Source organism: Chamaea fasciata, unplaced genomic scaffold, assembly GCF_029207755.1.
Source record: "Chamaea fasciata isolate MVZ Bird 193981 ecotype frontalis unplaced genomic scaffold, bChaFas1.0.hap1 SCAF_6, whole genome shotgun sequence".
NCBI lineage: Eukaryota > Metazoa > Chordata > Aves > Passeriformes > Sylviidae > Chamaea > Chamaea fasciata.
Genome location: NW_027094091.1, coordinates 9,955,701 through 9,971,885, shown reverse-complemented (window position 1 = coordinate 9,971,885; position 16,185 = coordinate 9,955,701). Strand labels below are relative to the sequence as shown.

The 16,185-nt window shown below is 41.7% G+C and overlaps 1 long non-coding RNA gene across 1 annotated transcript; it reads left to right on the top strand.

The window, feature by feature from the left end:
- Nucleotides 1–3,537: 3,537 nt before the first annotated feature.
- On the top strand, nucleotides 3,538–14,160 carry LOC136290936 (uncharacterized). Its single transcript, XR_010721391.1, has 4 exons — nucleotides 3,538–3,766; nucleotides 7,418–7,464; nucleotides 10,525–10,612; nucleotides 12,335–14,160. It is a non-coding gene; the product is annotated as an uncharacterized lncRNA (long non-coding RNA).
- Nucleotides 14,161–16,185: the final 2,025 nt, after the last annotated feature.

Sequence of the window (16,185 nt, the reverse complement as noted above, 5' to 3'; positions counted from 1 at the left end):
AGGCAAAGAGGATCAATGGTCTCAAACTTCCTCTGGAGCTGTTTTTCCCATTGTGAAGATGCATGGGAACAGATGGTTTCATTGAGGGCCTGATCCAAAGATGATGGAAGACTAGAAGAGTTACACATAGGTAAAACCTTATAAAAGAAAGGCCTTGTATAATTAGGCCTTGCTATTTCAGTTAAGCTAAGTTAGCCTGTTAAGTTCCCATGAGAAAAAAATCATAAGAATTAGAATCAGTTTGCATAACAATCTGTTCCTGTAAGAAGGCAGTTTGCATCTGTGAAAAATAAAAAGTCTATCCCGTGAGAATCCACAAAGAAAAAATGTGAACACCAGGGCAAAGAGAGAGCCTCAGCACGTACACACACGAGCACCTTGTAGCCAATGAACTGAGGAGCGAGAAAGTTACCAACCAATTAGAATTAAACACCATGACTTTGAAAACTCTATAAAAACAGGCAGTAACATTAAAGTATGGCTTGGGCTGCTGAAAATTTGAAGTGCTGTGTCCTCTTTGTCCGTGACTGATGCGACATAGAAGCACTTCCCTTGATTTTGATGAACTTTTCCCTGGTTCTGGAAGACTGGACCTCAATCAGAAGACCCCCAGTGTGGGTTTCCAGTATGATACAACTTTTTCCTGGGGAGGGGAGAGGTTTTCATGGATCTAGATGAGTCCCTATATCCCATAGCCTTAAAACTGTGAGTTAAATGGGTGCTGAACTGTTGTTTTTTATCTTCTTTTTTTTGCTAGAGTCGGGATTAAATGCTCGAGAGACAGTTTCATGTTCAGACTCAGATGTTCATTAACTCTTATCCATATTAGTCTCGCAAGCTGTGAGTTCTAGCTAACAAAGTGAAAAATTCCTTTGTCTCTCTCACTTTACAAGGCCTTTTAACAACAAATTGTCCAATTATGAAATGACACCTAGTTATTTTTACTTTAAACCAAATAACCAGCCACCCATGGTCTTCAATGTGGACTTTTCTACCCAATTACAAGATACCACCCAGACCCATGAAGAAGAAGGTGACAAAGAAGGACTTCTCCTACACCTTAATACCTTGGTTTATATATATTACTATAGTCTAAAACCTTAAACTCTAAGTTTTCCACCTTGTGATATTACACACTTCTATTCAAACTACACACCCATAATCCTGGTGCTATCATTCAATCTTGGAAGCCTCTTCCAAGGCCTCAGGTCAAATGTAGTGTTTTCTTGCAGGTTAGTGCCTGCTAGCACAGAGAGTCTAAAATTCTCTGTGCCCAGGGTTCCAACACAGAACTGAGGAGAGCTTATCAAGCTTTGTAAATAACTCCTCTGGAAGTGTGACTGTGGCCACAGCACTCATGGCATCTCTGAGCTGGAGGGCAGCCCTTCTCACTCACTGTTGTTTGAATAATTGGAAAATCCCTCACCCGTTGCTATTTCATGGCCACAGCCACAATCCTCCCCTGAGCTGCCGCCTGGGCTGTGGATGCTTCATTTCCATTTAATAGGATGAGAGCCATGTGGCTGTGAATCATCTGCTGCTGTCTCTGCTGCCTTCACCCGAGCACGAGCACGCTCACTGTGTTCCATCAGCCACACTTCAAATTGATGGCAGGGCTCACACCTCATTTCCATGTCTGAACTTTTTCAGATTGGGGATGTTTCCCTTGCCAGCCTCCTCTGTTCCAGAACCCTGCTAATCTTTTAATTTTATTTTTCTTTTTTTTTTTTTTTTTGGCTGCCATTGTGTGCTAGAAACTTCACAGACAGATGAGGTACTGTCATTCCCCAAAGATGTTATTAACAGTACTTTTACTGTCTGTCCAAGGTTTTCTGCCACATTTCTTTCCATACACACTCTTGGCCATGCGGGTACTTGAGGATGCCTGTAAATCACTGCACAACCCTAACTGCACTCCAAGGGTGCAGTCCCATGGTGCTTTTGATGCCTTGAGAAGGCTGACCTGAAACAGAGACTGGGCAGAGCTAGGGAATAAAGTAGATATTGATTAAAAGGCCTCTGAGGACACATCTTGGGCAGCACAAGAGCCTGGCCAGGGCTACACCCAAGGTGGACCCAAAATAGTCACAAAATGGACAACCGGTCACGAGGTCTCACACTTTTGTAAGTTTTGGTTCATTTGCATATTGGGGTTTAATTGTCCAGTTACAGCTTCAGGTTGTGAGGTCCCATCCTTCTTGTTTCTCCCTTCAGTCCACCGTTGTTTGTGCTTTTGGGCCTGAAAATTGTCCCTGGTCTCCAGCAGGAAAAGGATTTGTTTTGTCTCCCTACTCTGTGAAGAGAGCTTACCAACACTTAATATGAAGCTCAGCACTACATCCGTAGGCAGCACAGAATCTGAAAAACATGAAAGCTGAAACTTAAGGCACCAGTTCAGCTCAGTCAAACCAGAGCTACTGAGGTCACTCCCTCTCCTTCACCTCCAGCCTCATGTTCCTGCTTTCATGGTCCAACTGGCACTACCAGATTTGTTAGAAACATTGATATTTTATGCAATATCATGTAGGGAGGTAGATCAGGGTGCTGATGCAGTTAGAAACCAGTCAGATTTTGATCATCATCTAGATTTTGGACAGTCCATTTTCCTGAGCCTGAGGAATATATCAGGATTAAGGGTATAGAGCTGTAACACCCAAAGGAAGGCCACGAAAATGGTGAAGGGTCCAGAGGAGAAGTCATAGGAGGAGTGGTTGATGGTTTGTTCAACCTGGAGAAGAGGAAACTGAGGGGAGACTCATCATCTTCAAGATCCTCAGGAGGAGCAGCACCAATCTCTGCACTGTGAACAGTGACAGGACTCAGGGAAATGGAATGAAAAAGAGTTTTAGGGTGGATATTAGGAAAAGGTTCTTCCCCCAAAGGATGGCCAGACACTGAACTGGCTCCCTAGAGAGACAGAGATCAAGAAATGCTTGGACAATGCTTCCAGGCACAGGGCAGGATTGCTGGAGTGTCCTGTGCAGGGCCAGGAGCTGGATTGCTGGTCCTTGTGGGTCCCTTCCAACCCAGGATATTCTATTCTATGACTCTGATTGTTCTGTATCGATAAAGCAAGCCAGGAAATGAGACCACATGGAAAAGAATGGGATTCACAGCAACAAACCAAATTTCCAGTGCCTTAAAGTCCCCAATGCCTCTCATCCACATGCATGGGTGCAAGCTTGTGTTTGTGGATGTTTATTTCTAAGTACACACAAATAAAAATCCATAGATCAAGCACTCCTGGACTGTTATACATAAGACAGGGAATATTAAAAAAAAAAAAATTAAAGATGCCATTGGGAGGCTTTTACAGGAGCAGCAAGGTGATAGATCTCTTACTAGCCCTGACCTCCCTGGAGGTGGCATTGGGTAAACACCTCCAGGCATTAATTAAGCAGTCAGTGATTAACACTTCCCAGCTCATCAGGAGCAAGGAGCTGCACCTGGCACAGACTCCCAGCTCCTTCCATTACCCATGAGATGGACAAAAGTGAGGACAGCACCTGTGTCTCCTGATGAGGTGTAAGGGCAAGGTCTGGGGCAAGCACATAAAGGGATGGTGAGGAGGCTGTAGCTCCTCTAGGGCTGGTTGCAGCTCCGGGCTGGATTTTGTGGTTGTAAGCCCCAAAAACACAAGGTCTTACAGCTGGCCCAGTGAAAACTGGGATGCTGCTGTTCTGATCCAGGGTGGATCCAACCTTTTGTGAAGTAGGAGAGACACTGCTCTTGCTGCCATGTTGAGAAGATGCGAGCGCCTTACCAGGTAGAACTTTTTACTCATTCATTTATGTTCCTCTTTGCTTTCTGTATTCTCTGTGATTTGATTTTCCCCTTTCTAATGTTTTCTACAACAGTAGAATCTGACTCTGCAAACAGCCTCTGCCGTTTCGTCCTCTATTACAAATGCATTAGTTGTGCTGTTATTGCCTTTACTAAAGTTTTCACTCCTGTCCCATGACCTAGAGCTAAATGAATATTTTTTTTCTCTCTCTGCATAGGATGTTTATTCCCTTTTCTAGAATTTACCCAACACCTCCCATATAGCGAAGGTGCTCTTTGCTTTGTTTTTGGGTTAGCAGTGGTTGTGGATGTGAAAACCAATTTCTACTCCCTACTTCTGACACACAGGAAGTTTTACCTTGTGGATTGGTAGTTTTTATCCTAACTTTGAAGTTATTTGGCAATCAATGTTTTATAACTGGTGTTGATTAATAACTGGAAAACGGTAATCACTGGTGGGATAGGCAAAAATGTCACTATTTTAAAATGATATATTGTACTACAGTTTGACTAAATACTGAACAAGTATACAAATATTGAATAGAACAAAAACTTCTTGAAGGGTGAATTTAAGCTTTCTAAATAATTAATTTGTTTTGCTTCCTTGTTTTGACTATGGAGAAAACCTAAGATTATTTAAGTCTTAATATACTCCTCTCAGTAAAATGCCCTTAAGTGGGTAGGATGGATCAGTAGAAAGATGTGACTCTCACTGAAGAATTTGATTTACCCAAGTCCTGGGTTGTTGGTTTTTCCTTTTAAGTTTTCTGTGTGAGAGGATTTTGCTCTTCTTGTTCCTCAGGGAATTAAATCATAAGAGCAGACCAATGCCAGGGAGTGCTCCTCCCGGTTCTTGAACTGTTTGATGTCAAATACAGCAGGGAATTTGGTTCAAGTGCTAATCCATGACTGCCCAAGGTATTTAATCACTAATGTGTTCCATGGTGCTCTTTTATCATCCACTGGTTGCCCAGGAGTTGTCTGGGAATGGGGCTGCTCTTGGGACATTGTGTGGAGAACGTGTGAACTTACTTTCCACCTTGTACAGTTCTCCAAAGCTGCCTCAGCAGGCTTTGTGTTCCAAAACACACTTGGATGGCCTCATATCAAACAACAAAAAGGCAGTTCAGATCTGCAGAATTTTTTTTCTCCCCTTTTAATTTAGCAGTAGAGAAGCAGCCTTCAAGAATGACAGCAAACACTTCACTAAACAGATAAATGTGCTCTTAATCTGAGTATCCTCTGCTTGCCAAAAGCAAGGATAAAAGCATTTGGAAACCATCTGGATTTCCAGGAAGACTTCCCAATGCCTGCCTGTTGGAAGCTGCATTAGAGCACCCCTGAACCCCTCTGCAGTAGCAAAAATATATTATACTAGAGACGGTTTAGCTGTGGCCATGGTTTCATCAAGCAACCCCAGAATCAGAAAATTAATTCAGACTCCTGTTTCTACCCTGCCTCCTCCTCCCATCTGGTAAATATTTCCTCTGTTTTATAAGGCCATTTTCCTTGGTCCTTCTTGATCTTGATCTGTCAATCACCTGTGGGTAACTCTTAGGAAAAATGTTCATCCTTTCTAAGCAGGAAGCTCAGAGATTGATCTCTTTACTCCAGTCTCCCTCCAGGCAAACTCACATCATCTTCAGTGTGATTATGTACCAATTCAAGCTCAGCAAGGTCAGAACCAAGTTTATAATCCTTCCCTGTGATCCCCCTGGGCTATCTTCGTTCTCTTTAGCCATTCTTATGCTCATCCATGAATTCAGACAGCTTGTGTCATCCTTCAGGCAAGGGATCACGGCTGAGGGCAGGGAAAAGTTTTCTCAACATTCCTTAAAATAAAAACAAGCAAAATACCAGCCTTTTCTACTTGACTTTGAGGCAAAACTCTCATTCAAATTCCCATCACTCGGTATTCATCTTTCCTAGCTTTAGCTGTCTTAGGTGTGTTTAGGCATGCCCAGCATCTGCTTTAAGCTAAAAACCTAAGCTCCATGAGCAGCTGGAAAAGAGGTACAGGGATGCTCCACGGGTTATGTTTTCCCACCCTTTAGGCTGACAGGAAGGCAGGATGCTGTCAGGACAAATGTAACTGTGACAGGTACATGTGTTCCCAGATATGTTTCTGTTCTCTGAAAATTCAAAAGTCCTCTTGAGGCTGTGTCCTGTGATACTGAACAGTTCTATCCCTTTCTTTTCCTCTCTTTCCCAGGGTAATCGTATTCATTTGCTTTTCATATCTTTTAACATTTAAATTCTTCAGGGAAGATCTTCCTTTTCAGGGTGTGTATCCTCAGTACCCAACCAAGGATAATCCTCTTCTGGCACCACAGCTTCATGGTGTTAAGACAAATAGAAAAGAATTAAAATAATAGAATCATTTATATTGAAAAATACCTTTATGACCAACGCAGCACTGCCAAGGCCACCACTAGCCTGCATCCCCAAGTGCCACATCCACACAGCTCTTAAATTCCTTCAGGGATGGGGACACCAACACTACCTTGGACAACCTGTGCCAGGGATGGACAACCCTTTGAGTGAAGGAATTTTCCCCAATATCCAGTCTAAATCTTTTCTGGCACAACTTGAGGCTGTTTCCCCTTGCCCTGTCCCTTGTTCCCTGGGAGGAGAGCATGACCACCACTTGGCTCCATTCTCCTGTCAGGCAGCTGTAGAAATATATATCTCCCTTCAGCCACTTTTTCTCCAGGCTGAGGCCCCCCCAGAGCTCCCTCAGCTGCTTCTCACCAGACTTCTACTCTAGACTCTTCCCCAGCCCATCTGTGAACATGTAAATGTGCTGGGTGTGGCAGTAGGATCAAGCATATGCAACTCCAGGTAAGAAACTTTCCTTGGAAAGCCATTGACCTCGACAGGCAGCCAAGATGAATCCAGATCATGATTCACTCCTAATTTGCTTGTAGTTCTCTTTGGGCCAGCAGTGGTCTGTAATTTTTTTCACTGTAAGAAACAACAGTTGCAGTATTTTCTTTGTAATTGAACTTGTGGAGATGAACAGGTTATTTTGCTATAACAGTTGAAAACCAATATTATTTAAGTGAATATAGATAGATTTAGCTTCAAAGTCACTTGTTCCATCATAGTCCTTTTGGTTGTTGCCCACAGCTGACTTAGTGGTTGCTTTGACTAAGTTGATGTTTTAGAAATGATTGCAGTTATCTATGAAGGCCTTAAAATATATTGAACATATTTTAATACGAGTTCACATGGACTGTTTTGTATAACTAGCTTGTAACTGAGAAAACCAAATTTGTGCCCATCAAATATATTTGCATCCAGAATTTGTTGATATTTGAGTGCTCCTGACAATGTTGAGCAAGCACTTACCTCAATATTGAGTCGGTAGATGGGCTGTATACAGAAATACCAAATGGTCTCCTCCTCACAGTAATTGCCTTTGATGGGACTCAGAGTTAAGCACATGATTAAATGCTTTTTGGCAGAAGTAGAAATTAGGCATAATTTTATATGCACAGGGGAATTTCAGACTGACTCTCAGGTTATTTGATTTGTTAGATATATTCCTTCCACTTTGGGAACCCCTCTAGAACTAGGAATGTCTAGCAAAGGAATGTGTTTGATTTCTAATTCAATAATAATTTTTTTGCAGAGTCCTGGCATGGAAGGCCTGGTAGCACAAGATCTGACAGGGTCAGGGTAAGGGTCATAACTTTTTATTGAGGTTTTTGTGCATTCACAGATTCCCACTTTTGGGAAGCAGTTTGCTCATACAAGGTCAAAGCTTGGATGTGATATGCAAACAAACTGCTTGGTTTACCTTAGGCCATGGAAAACCTAACTGAATTCTTTGTTCAGTGTTCATATATTTTATGTTCTGCTGCTTCAAAATTCCTCATACACATAATCGAATGCAGAGGGCAGAAATGTGTTTTTCACTTGGAGACAATGTGAAGTGAGGGAGAGGAAGCTGAAAAGGAGGAGGGGGATTTAGAAGCAGGCAAAATTTGATTGCCTCTATAGGAAATTAAACACTCAATTTGTCAGCCTAGCTCTGAAAAAAGCTTCCACAGGCTCTTTAGAAGGACAAAACATAAGGACTTGTTTATTTACTTATATGTACCCACACGCGCACAGAGGAGAGTGGAGGTAATTTATGACATTCAAATGATTCCCGTATTTGTGTCTGAGCTCACCTTGCAGGAAATGTTCAGGTCATTCCCAATTTTGAAGATTAGTGGAAAGCTAATCCTGGGCTGAACTCGAGGCAATTGAAAAAATTCAACACAAATGTGCTTTGCTGACATTGAGAGAAATTCAGGCAGGGAATTGGCAGACTGGAGCCTATGCCCTTATTAAAGCCCACTTCTCCCACATGGCTTAGCAAGTTCAGCGGTTTTGTTTGTGTTTCTTTTTTTCTTCTCCCCCCCACCTCCCCTTCATAAACTATGTGCTTTAGCTGTAACTTCTTCTATCTTGGTAACACTGGAAAGAGGCAAATTCCACAGGGGCAGTGGTTTGTCATACACCTAAGTAAAACCACAAAATTTAAAAAAGGAAATTTAAAAACAAAATCCTGGGGCTAAGTGGGTGAATGCACGCAAGATAGTCAAGGACACTCTTCTGAGACTGTGGGGAAGGGAGAAGACTCGAGTGAGTCTGTAGCCTGAGATTTCTTTTCCCAGTATTTTGTTTGTCTGTGGCAGGTTGACCCTGGTTGGATGCCAGGTGCCCACCAAAGCCACTGTGTCCCTCCCCTCCTCAGCTGAACAGGGGAGAGAAAAATCTGACTGGGGACACAGGTTTGATTTATTGCCAGTCAAATCAGTGTGGGGGTAATGAGATGGAAAGCCAAATCTTAAAACTCCTTCCCTCCAACCCTCCCTTCTGCACGCAACTTCACTCCCAAATCTGTTGGAAATCTGCTTTTTGGGGAGGAGCAGCATCTTGGAAGGAAGAAGGGCTGGGCAGTGAGATTAGGTACTTCAGGTTAGTTTCTACACCCACTGCTGTGTCCTTCAAACTGCTTTGGATGTGCTTCATCATCAGTAACTCAGTCCTACAGATTGAATGATTGCCCAATCCCTACCATAGTCTGTACAGATGGGAACTTGGGCTCTGATTTTTTGCCTTCTGGATCACACTTCAGATAAATAAATTCGGGCTAAAATAAATAGCTCAATAAAATTTGGGCTAAAATAGCCTAAAGTAGGCAGAAGGGGTTCCCCAAAAACCCCTGGTCAGACTATTTGACTGTGGGCATTTGCTGAAGTGCCAATAATAGGAACTTCATCACCTAGAGTCAAGAAAAAAGAGGGATTTCTGCCAAAAACTGGTCATCACCTGGAGCAGCTCATCTCTTTGAAAATTTGCAATCCTAGTGGAATACATACAGTTAATTTGGCACCTTGTAGGATGATGTAAGGCATGTCTGAGCAGACGTAGCAAAGAAACAGTTGTCTGGTTCATCTTATACAAAACAATGCAGCACCACAACAAAACAGAATCTTAGGTCTACCCAACAGTACAAAAAATCAGTTCAGTGTTGCAGTAGCTATAGGAAGTCCCATTTTTCAGCTGAATTCTGATTTAGCCACATTTTTTTTCAGTTCACTAGAGAGAGCAGCTTCTGCTGGATCAGACAGGCATGTACTCCACTCTAGCCTGAGAGAAGATAAAGAACTGTAGGAAACCAAGAATTAAAAACTGCTGGTCCATGACAAAAGATAAATGGAGTACTGAAAGAAAAAGAAATGTCTAATGAATTTTGTATCTAAGAGGGATGAAGATTGGTCATGTCCCTCTGCAGAATACACCTGTTCAAATACCCTTATTAGGATGACAATGAGCAGGATGACTCTTATGACTGGGATGCTAATGAGCAAAGCCACACTTTTTGCTATAAAGTGTTCCCATGGATAGCAAGGATAACGAGTGAGCTGGGCTGTTAATTGCCACCACAGGAATCAGAGTCTCTGACCATGAGAAACCAAAACTGAGCTCCAGATATTTGGGTGTTTTCCTGTAAGTGCAAAAAGTTTTGGGACGCTTTGGGCAAGATCTGCGTTTGGAGTGCTTTGTGCCACACACCTCAGCTGACCATCTGCCAGCCTTTTGTTTTATTTCTTACCAAAAAAACCTTTAGCCTAATAATCTGAGTTTGTTAACAGGAAATTGTTGCTCATTCATCTGACAGAGTTCTGTGCTGGTGAGAGTAGACTGTGATTCATGTTGGGTCTTCAATCAAAGCCTGGTGCTTTCCTGGAAGGTGCAGTCAGTGCCAGGGGCTGAGTCTGTCTTCAGTTATGTGAGAAGTCTTGACTATTACCAACAAAGTCAGTCAGAAACGAGATCATGTCAGATGGGACATGACATGGGACATGACAACCACATTTAATAGATCACGTGAGAAATGCTGTGAAATCTCAGTGGCTGATCTTGCCCTACATTCATCACAGGCAAATCCCCAGCAGTTTCTTTTCTAAAGCTGCCTTTTTCAAGTTAACGCTTTCATGAGCGTGGCTTCAAACACAAGATTTCTTGTGAAATCCTTTGCATCCTTAGATGGAAGATGCACACCAAAATATGCTTATGATTTATTATTACATACACTCAGACTTTGCAGTGAAGCTGGAGTCTAGTTCCTTATTTTAAATTAACATTCCTATCAAAGAGGGAGAAAGTGATTCTCTGACAGGGGTGGTTGGAAACACAGAACAGAAACATGGAATTAACTGAGCAACTATCACCTAATTACAGGTCCTGAAGCAGTGGCCATCTGGCAAGGCCTGAAACATTCCCTGCCATACCTTGTGAAGGAGAAGGCAATCCTGTGTGAAATACTCAGGTGAGGTGACGACAGGAAAATGACGTTCTGAAAAAAATTCTGGTGCAAGCTCTGCACTGACAGATGTGCAGGAACCTTTGGTTGCTGTAATTATGATTTTACAGTGATAAGGCATGTCTCATCCTGGGTCCCACAGTGCCTTGTGTAGGATCGCACTGCTGAGGTGTTGACACTTGATGCCAGCAGTTGAAACCAAGGCATGGTAAATGTGGCATTAAGGAAATGAGAAAAATTTCTGAGAAGGAGAACTTGCGAATATGTCCCAAATGCAACTGCAGGGCAAGAAAGCAAATGTCCAGTTTTAAGAGATGATTTATCAGCCAACTTTGCTGTATCTTTGAACCGGGCTCATGGCTTTTAAACACTAATTGTTGTCAATATTACAAGTGCGAGCTTTGACTTCAACAGGTCAGACCCTTTTATTTTCATGAACTCTTTTTAGACACAGTCTCATACCCTGGGGCTGGTTTACAGCTTTCAGTTCTTTACCCCGCGAAGAACAGCCACAAATCCTACACAACTTTTTGTCTGAGAGGTTTACAAAAAATCTTCTCACCTGTATGCAACTATTCAGAGAAACGGGCATCGTCAGGTGACAGCTCATCCAGTTCCACCCCTGCCATGGGCAGGGACACCTCCCACTATCCCTGGTTGCTCCAAGCCCTTTCCAACCTGGCCTTGGACACTGCCAGAGATCCAGGGGCAGCCACAGCTTCTCTGGGCACTGTATACCAGGGCCTCACCACCCTCACAGGGAAGGATTTCTTCCTGAAAGATCTAAAATTGTTATAATATGCTAATAAATAATCAGGAGAGGAGAGTTTGTGTGAGCCAAGTGAAACTAGAAATGGTTTGGAACTTGACAAGACATCTGCCCAAATTCCGAACATTTAGAGCATCCTGGAAAACCCAGGACCTCTGACACATTTGCTTGGAAACCTGTCTTAACATGTCCAGAGGTTCTGCTTTTTATAAGTAGGGTGATTAGACACCAATTCTAAACAACACACCATTTTCAACACTTATTTTCAATCACTTATGCAGCAGAGACAAAAAAAAAAGGAACTCTGAAAGTTGTATTTTGAATTCCCATGAGGGCTCACCTCCACCATGGAACAAAAAAAAAAAAAAAAAAGAAAAAAAGAAAAAAAAAGTTAAAAAAGTTTAAAAAAAGTCAAAACAACAATATATGGTGAGTTTGAGTTTTCACAAGCACTTTTGGGCTGGGAAGCAGAGAGTTTGGGAATATTCAAGAGAAACATTTGTATTATAACTCTGCTAGGAAACAATGTGCTCTAATTAGATGGCAGCAGGCTTGCAATATCCACACAGCCCTTCTCACATTATTAATATTTTATCCTGACTGGGACCCATCATGCATTCTTTAACATTCATTTTCTGTGCTTCACAGGCTACAGGCAGGTCCTCACTTTCCATGTCTAAATGATAATAAATCAAGGTCTCTAGCAAACATTTTACAAAAGAAAATTTGAGGCTTTTTGGTTTTTGGTTTTTTGGGTTTTTTTGGGTTTTTTTCCACAGAAAGGTAAGGATTATGATTTACTCACTGCTGGGACATTTACTCCTACTGTGAATGATAGCAGAGATAGAAAATTGCTTTGAGTTATACCTACAGCAAATTTTTATATTTTTCTGTGTGGGGAGGGTGGCTGCAATGCATTTATTTTACATCTAGGTTTCTATGCATTCTGCCATGCACAGGTTTAGTTGGGAAGGTCACTGAGTAGGATTCCTCATTTCAAACTCAAAGAAGAAAACCTACCCAACTACCTATGGTCCATATTTCAGGAGAGTGTGCCCAGCTTTCCTTCAGCTGCTCTTTCAAGCTGGCATTTTTAAATGGATTTTAGTCTATTGTCAAGCAGCTACTCATGTGGGGTCACTACTAAAATGAGTCCTGCTGTGAAAATGCATTTCCTGCACAGATGTTGCTGTCTGCATTTCCTCGGTCAGGAATGGACCAGGAGGTTTCGTCATTTTGGTAATGAATGGAGGGGAGAAATGAGGACAAAACATTGATGGGAAAGACAGCTGCCACATAAAATCACAGAATAGATATGTTAAAAAACAGCTGAAACTTCCATACCAGGTATTTCCATCAAGCTTCAAGGAACTAGAGATGTCTCTTGAAAATAATATTCTGCTGTGTGGTCTTCTGAGCCTGCAAATGCTCTTCCTTTCCTGTTAGTTCCCACTTGCTTCACATTTCTGTTTCCTAGTACTGTTTTCTGTTGAGTTAAAATTCCCTCCAGCTCTCTCTCCATCTTTCATGTTAAGTCTAATTGTTTTTCCCCTTTACTACTTTAGAACAAAAATCATGTTGGACTTCTGTTTGGGTAGTGTTTTTTGATGTTAGAGATCATTTGCCTTTCATCTCCTTTAAAGGGGAATTTTCCTTCAAATGTGGTCTTTCTTCAGCTTCTTATTTATCTTTTGATTTTCCTTCCTTTGCAGATTGATAGTTTTTTGCTCAATTTCTTTTTTTACTGTTGCACAGTTAAATTGCTCTTTCTCTGTTAGGCCTCTGACCTCATAAATCTGTATCTCCTTTATGAAAAAGATCAGAGGAAAAAGGAGAAAAGAAAGGGGAAGCTCACTAAGTGGGAAAAAAATCAATACACTATATGCACAATACTCATTTGTGGGAATGGAGGTGATTCTGCACTATCTGAATTATTGAAGAATTGATGAACTTTACCAGGATCAAGGTCCCACTGTGCTTCACCAAAGACCATCCTTAAGGAGTTTAAGCAAACAGGGGATACAAAAAGTAGAGGAAAAGATAATTCCCCATCTGTAGGACGGGGAATTGAGATTCAAAACAAGGTTTTCCAAAGACTGCAACGACCATTCAGGAAACAAGCCCAAATTCCCCTTGTCAACGTTTTGTCTTCATCCTGATGCCTCCTTTGGGCAGGCTTGGGGCCTCTAGGGATCTCTGACATATGGACTGGACTGAAAATCATCAAGGAAAATGACTTCAAAGACTTAAATTTTCATTGGGACATTGGGCATGAGGCAGTGAACTAAGCTGCAAAAATCTGGTCATAAATGTCACAGGAAGAACAGAGCACTCCTGAATTTGTGGTTTGCTGCTCACAGAGCAGAGCACAACAGCGGCCCCAGCACCTCCCTGGGCGCTTTCACCGGGGGTGATGTTGCAGTGAACCCCCACACCCCAGCAGGTGTTCCCATATTAGGAAAAGAGTTTAAGCCTCGCCCCTGAACTTTTAAGGAAGAAGAGAAACTTTGATGCTCCTCTCACCATAATTGGCCTGGTGCCAGGACAAAGGCACCAGTTGGATTCCGGAGCTGTTCCTCAAGAACTGTACTATTTTCTATTGGGCAGCATTCCAAAACCCCTCCTAGATCGTTGAATATTTAAGAGAGAACACAGGGATTCTTGGGGCGTTTTATCAGGTGCAAGGGACCTCCCTGCACTGTACATGGTTTTTATTCTTTTGTTTTGTATAGTTTGTTATTTTCTCTTTAATTAAAACCATTTCGCTTTTTCAAAACACCTCCGATCAAGCCGTCTCACAAATTATTTTTAAGCCATTTCTGGGAGGTTGCTGGCAACCCTCAGAGTGTGATGAACCTTCAGGGGGCTAAAAACACATTGGCCTCCTGAAGAAATTCATCTGGGCTCATCTTTCCTTGGAATCCTTGGTTGACTGGGGAGGCTGTGCCTGCTAGGGGAAGTGTCCTGCAGGATTTCTGTTTCTGCTGCTTTGCTGCGAAAAGCGTTTGTTGCTTATGATGCACTTGCAGGATTTAAAGGGAGTGAATGGGGAGGAAGAAAGCAGGAGGAAAGGATAGTGGGAAGGAAGGAAGGTTGGTTTACCCAGAGGCCCAAACAATGAAATGCAGCAGTGCTGAAATGAGTCTTCTAAATATTCATGGCAGCTATCAAAAAAAAAAAAATCTAAACAAGTCTTATGCAAAGGGTTCCTTCCTTCCCACTTCTCCATGACTCCATGCTGGCATTCCAAATTCTCACTTGCATAAATGAAGTCAGGAAAAATTATAAAGAAAATAGTAAGGATGAGAGTTTATTTGAGACATAATTAAAAAAAAAAAAAAAAGCCAAAATCAAACCCAGGGCTTTCAATTTGAATCTTCTTTAAATAATTCTCTTTCTACAAGTTATAGAAGCTTCAGGCTCATTGAACAGCCTTTGATACATCCAGAGTTTGATTTACAGGGTTCCTTGAAGAAATTATTTTCTGTTGTCTCGGTTCAAACAATGTTTCAGTCAGGAGGGGAAAAAGCCAATTTAACACTGAGGATTTTGCAGCGCATCACAACATGCTTCTGATTCAGAGTATTTATCACCACGTTTCACTTGAGTAAACACTGTTGATTAGAACCCAAGCCAAATTATCAGACAACATACTCCGTGTCTGCTTTTATGTTGAATTCACACCATAGTTTATTTAAAGACAAAAGCAATGCTATGGGATTTACCAGCAGCCTCTTCTTGTTGCATAAGGAGTCCAAGCTTCAGCTTCCTTGCGACACTACAAGATGTTGATTTGTTTGGCAAAGCCAGTCTTTAACAAACCAGCTATGTACATCTATGACTGCAGTTAACAAGCCTCTGTAGTTGAATCATTCCAGTCAAAAAGCAATTTGTAAGTGCTGCTGTGCAGCTTCCAGACGTATTTGGAGAGAATCTCTCCCTCGTTCTACCACGCTGCATTTCATTATTGTAAGGAATGAACATAACAGCGGGAAAGTTCATATTAAAAAAGACTGAAAACAGGGCAGTGTTTTCAAATCCCCTCAGCAGCAGATTTTCAAAGATCTCCAGGCTCCTTCAGATGCAAACAGGCACTTTCTGGGATCTTCTGAGCATGTTTACACAAATTAGGTGTCTGAAGTACTGTGGGAAAAAAAATAAGTTATAATTAGGCCAATCATTATTTTTATAACACACATTAAAGATGATTTGTGAGTGATGATGTCTGCGAAGGAGGAAAAGTGGTCTGATTTATACATGTCTTCCTGTCTATGTGAATGTTCTTTGTGATGTGATTTCAGCCTGGCTTTTCAAAATGTTCACTTTGGTGGGATTTATCCCACAGCTAGATGTCAAATACCAACTAATTAAGTCATACTTCATTAAGTAACTCTTTCACTGGAAGCAGGTAGGATCCAGGCTCCTGCTTTGGTTATCTATCTCGAGGTGAGATGAATAGCCTTGTAAAACTGTTCTTCATTTTAGTCTTCCTACAGACAGTGAACTGGAATCAAACATCTAACTTCATGTGGTAAAAGTTCCATTAGAAATCCCCAATGAAATGGTTTCTACTCGAGGTTAAAGCAATTATTTTCCCTCCCCTTTCAGGTTACACAAGCTCACAATTATCATCTGAGACATGACTTAAACCCTGTTAGAAATACCTTATGTCATCTCATTTCTCAGTGGAAGCCAACCAGAGGATTGACAAAGGATTGGCAGATTCTTCCTCTTTCCATTAAAGAACAAAGAAACATTAATGGTGTTGTACATTCATGTTTTAATGTTTGCATTTATTTAAACATGATGA